Genomic DNA, 5,285 nt, shown 5'->3' with positions numbered 1-5,285 from the left:
TGGCAGCAGCAGCTAGTAGTGGCACTTCGCTGCCACTGACCTGCCACAGCTTTTGTTCTGGGCATTTGTTTTTATTTTATAAAACAGATGTCAGAGTTGACTCGCAGGCAGTAGCATTTCCATTACGTGATTTCTGCATAACTGGCAGCTTTCACCGCTGAATTTGCACCATTTCTCTCTTGCAGTTGTTTTGGGGTTTTGTGTGTTTTTGGTATTTGCAGCATTTTTCTTTCACATTTGTTCTGTGGGTTTGCATGTTTTTGCTTCTGCTCCGTTTTTGTGATTGCAGCACTTTTCTCTTGCAGCGTTTTTCTCTTGCATTTGTTTTATGTGTTTGTGTGTTTTTGGTTTTGCATCATTCCTTTTTGCCGTACTTTTTTGTGTCAATTATGCACAAATACATATTAGCATGGATAGTATATGTTATGTAAGAGAAAGCAATGATTGCAATGATATAAAAAAAAAACAGTCTTCAGCTCTGACTGCCTTTATGACAGAATTTATTGAAGTCTGGCAGTGACGACACCATTTCATCCATATTAAAGAAGAGAAGCCATACCCTAATAAATCATAGTGGCTAAATCATTGTTCTATCATGAATCAGCTATTAAATGAGGCCTGTTAATATGACCTTTAATAACTAAACCTGGGTCTTTTGAAAACATCATGGCTAACCTACCTTTCCAGCATTTTTTAAACAAAGCCAAATCCCACTTCCCAGTTTTCTGCACTTCGTCTTTTGTGTCTTAAAAGTCGGAATCTATTCATAATCACTGCAAAGTAGTATGAACATTGTAAGTAAAAAAATAACTAGCTTTTTTTAATCGATCACCCTTTCCTGAAGAATACCAGAGCAGAGTGACAGTGACATATGAAGACAATGCAGAAATAGTTATACTGTGTATTACATATGTACATTTTACATCAGATATTTACAGTCAATCTTATACAATCTTATATACTTTCTAGACAATCATTAAAGTTAAGTAAGAAAGAAAATATATGTCATGGTGCAATATGTAAATCAAGACAAAAATAGAAAAGTTATCTGTGAAAGAGCATGTGTTTGTTGCCCATGTGGTCTTGTCTAGTGAGGAATGAATTATCTGTCCTGCAGTCCCAGTTGAGTATCTGAGGCTTAGGTTAAAACATGAGCTTTACAAACAAGACCTTTGTTCCTCCTGCCAGTCTCCCTTGATATTTCTTTCAGCTTTCTGTGGATTTGCTCAGCAGCGAAATACTGACTCATCTTTACACAAAGAGACAAGTAGGCTATGAAACTTATGACAGGAATTCAACACTTTTCACAGTCAGGTTAGTGGTAGCTCTATAGGTTTGTGGTCAGGTCCAGTGCTGCCAGTGGTGTAGGAGTGGAGTCATTAGCCCAGTTGAGGGTAAAGTTTGCCATGCTCTGCACAGGGGGCTCTGGAGCAGGGAAAGCAAAGTGTAAAGCAATACCTATAGCCAAAACTAGAGCTGAAACCAAGACAGTGAGTCCCCGACGCAAAATCAGCTGACGGATAGAAAGCAGCTCTTCAGATTTGATGTTTGGAGTATTTTTGTTCTGCTCAGCATCCCCCTCAGTCCCTCCTCGATTTATGCAGTTGCCCTTGGCCACTTTCAGTTCCTGATCCTGCGTGTTGACTGGATTGTAGCCTTTAGGGGCTTCTTCGCCATCCAACTGGGCCTTCAGAGTGCAAAGATGCTGGTGTTAATCATCATGTGAGTAACTCAAGTAATGATAAAACAAAGAAGGGCAAACGCCCTACTTAACTACACATTACAAACCGGACATATGCACTTACTGTATTAGGGAAGTCAGAGATATCAGGCACCATCTCTTCATTCAGTACTATACTAACAGGACGTTTTGGTATCAGCACCACTTTCTTTCCAGCTCGCAGTTGAGCCTTGAAAACACATACAAGTGAAGGTCATGGGACACACAAAATACAGATACAGTTACCTCCAAATTTACCCACAATCCAAATGATGATGAACAATTATGTTTTTCTGTTTTTGTGAATGAGCTGAGTGACAAGAAAAAAGAAACAAGAAAGCTATTCCAAAGAAATTACAGAAGCATGGCAAAACAAAAACAGACTTGCAATTAATATGAACAAAAAGATTAAAATGCTGCCAAAATCCAAATGGTATGTGGAAAACACTTCAGGGATGCCAGAATTTACTGAAAAGAATCCTCTAATTTGCAAGTTACATTTGACAAGTGCAATTACCTTCCTGCCCTCAACACTTTCTGGAAAGGACTAAATGGTTGATTAAAGAAAGATAAGAGCATCCTACCTTATGTGTGACTTTCTTCCAGTTGAATTTGAAAATTAGAATGAGAAAGAAACCCGTCTCAAGGAAAACGCCTATAAAGATACCCAGCCAAAAGCCTTACAAGAGGGAGACAAAAACACACGCATTAAAGAAAGATCTACAGTGTATTTACTTCATACATACAAGTAATTTAAATTAACTAAGAATGAATGAAATTAAATGAACTAACTAAGAATGATACAACCTACAGTAGCGGTCTGGTTTGGACACAACTTCTCATTCACTTGTTATTTTTCTTGTTTTCTATACTGTAGAGTAACACTGATGACACCTCCATCATGCTTCACAGTGGGAACCACACATGCAGATACAATCCATTCACCTGCTCTGTTTCCCAAAGACATGGGCAAAAAATGATAACCAAAGATATTAAATGTGGACTCAATGGACCAAAGTCAAGCAGTTCTCTTCTTGTTGATGGTCTCCCTCAGTAGTGGTTTCTTTGCAGTAATTTGGGTCTAATTCACAATTGTGAGGTATTTATCTGGGCCTAATCTGAGGTGCTGTTAATTGTTAATTTCTTTAATTAAGTTCTCCTCCATGAGAGCCAGTTTCATCAGAGTTTTGAATGGGGTTTGTTTTTTGGTTGACGGCACCTTGAACACAAACACTTCGGATTGTTTGAAATGTTCTGGACTGACTGACTGACCCATCAAAGTAATGAGGGACTGATGGTTTCCCCTTTACCTACGTTTGGAGTGGTTCTTTCATTCATAATTACAGGATTAACTGACGTAGTTTGAATGATGGCTATGTTAAGGTAACTGCCACCACTAACGCTCTGAACAAACAGAGAAAACTTCCCAAAGAGTCACACAAAAATAGGTCACTTGTTCACAAAGTTCTCCATGGGTCCCCAAAAGAAATATAGAATAGCAAGAAGAATACACACAACTTCACAAGGTCAGAGCTTTTGATGGCCCACTGGGTGAACCACGTGGTGTGTGTGTAGTGGTGGTGGTGAGAGAGAGAAGAGAGGAGAGAGAGAGAGGAGAGAGAGAGAGAGAGAGAGAAGAGAGAGAGAGAAGAGAGTGAGAATGTATCACTACATGCACTAACACACTTTGAGTGGACAGCAAAAGATCCACTTCTGGCGGGGGGTAAATGGCAGGCTGCAAGGGGAAAGAAATTACAGGAATTGTCTGGATGCAGCAGCAGGACCAAGTGGGTTTGTTGTGTTTTGTGTTTTAACTAATGAGCCGGAATTATTAAAATAAAAAAATAAAGATAGATACACTTCCTAATCATCCAGCTAGTCTGTGTTAGGCAACATTCAAGGTGTTTGATCGAAACAAAGAAGACTTGTCTTTGGTCATTTCATTTCAGTTCACAGAAAATATCCATAGCACTTTTTAATTCAATGAGTTGGTAGGTGTTAGACATTAATGGCTAGACAAGCCTAATTCCAAAATGCCAATAATATGAAGTTCACAATAAAATTTTTTTTTTAAGGTAATTTTAAACAGAAATTAAAATGTACTTATTGAATACATATATCACCCTCACACCGCTGAACTCCAATTTGTGCTCTGTTGATAGGTACCAGCCCACATAGACATGGACAGAACTAGATGGACTAGAAAAGTTTCTTTCATAACACTAAAATAAAGTTAAAAAAAACATTAAAACATTACATAGTGAGGAGCTGTGAGCATTTTCAGGACCTAAACTGATTGTGTGTTTTTGGCATACACAGATAGAAAGGATGAGAAAACAGTAACCTAATATTCAGCACTTGAGCTCGGTAAAAATAAACTCATAGCTATCTCCCGGCTGTAGCTGAAAGTTGCCGAACAGATAAGCGAAGATAAGAGAGGCCACCAGTTGGAATGAGCAGCAATTTTGTCTGCAATCCCAGCTCCGACAGCAATTCCCTGAGCTGAACACAACTGAAAACACAGCAAAGAACAGTGAAAAAAAAGACGTAGATTTGCCAATAAAACCAAGCAACAGTTTTCCTGTTGGTACTATTTCCACAACAGGGGCTCAATGAAGGAAACAAGATAAAAAACCTTTGTTTGTTTTTGTAAATAAACCACCAAAGTTTCCATCAAAGAACTGTAAGAAAATTATGTAGATTGTGAGGTTTTTCGCTGAGGACCATTCTACAATGTTGTCACAGGAAGTAGGAAAAGATCTTTAAAATCAGAAGTTATTGTTAACATGGTACATGGAAATAAATGTGGTGATTTTTTTGCAAACGTGAACTCAACACATCAGTGGTAATATGGTGGCCCAATGAGGAACTTACAAGCCAGGCGATAGCCAATGCCTTTGGGAAAACCTATGCAACTGCACGTTCCTATAGGGAAAGGACATTTTTACGTAAGAGATAATACATACCATGACAAGATTGTAAATGTATATGATTTCCATCCAGATTTTAGCATGTCAAACACACTGAAATTAAATGTATCTATTTGTGTGCAATTAAAACAAACTTCAAGCTCTTTGGTGTTACTATCTTTATTTAAAGTTTAATCCATTCATAGTTACAGCGATAGAAAGTGCAGTTGATTACATCTACATCAGAGCAGTCTGTTTATACTGTGTAAGCAGACCAATCAGAATCAAGAATTCTCAGTGGCCACAATTTAGATTATATTAATTTTGTATGTTTGTGTTTCTAAGTATATGTGTATTCATACATTACCTATTAGAACCAAGACCACTTTGCAGGTGACTATGGCCCTGCTAGTGTCTCCGGCTCCCAGAGCATTCCCAACACGCACACGCACACAGGCAAGCTGCCATGGGACCCCAACCTAGAGGGAACTTGGTGAGGATCCCGTTATTTTGCCTTACTAGTGTCCCCACCCATAGACATTAATATACAGTGACCGCCACAATTGTGGCGCTGAAAATCCGTACTTTCCGACGTCGACGCCCATAATTGGATGTGGCAAGATTCTGCCTCCCCCCCCCCCCCCCGTCTGCACTCT

The sequence above is a fragment of the Larimichthys crocea genome, chromosome XXII, assembly GCF_000972845.2.
Source record: "Larimichthys crocea isolate SSNF chromosome XXII, L_crocea_2.0, whole genome shotgun sequence".
In the NCBI taxonomy this organism is placed as follows: domain Eukaryota; kingdom Metazoa; phylum Chordata; class Actinopteri; family Sciaenidae; genus Larimichthys; species Larimichthys crocea.
Note: the sequence above shows the minus strand (reverse complement) of the source record.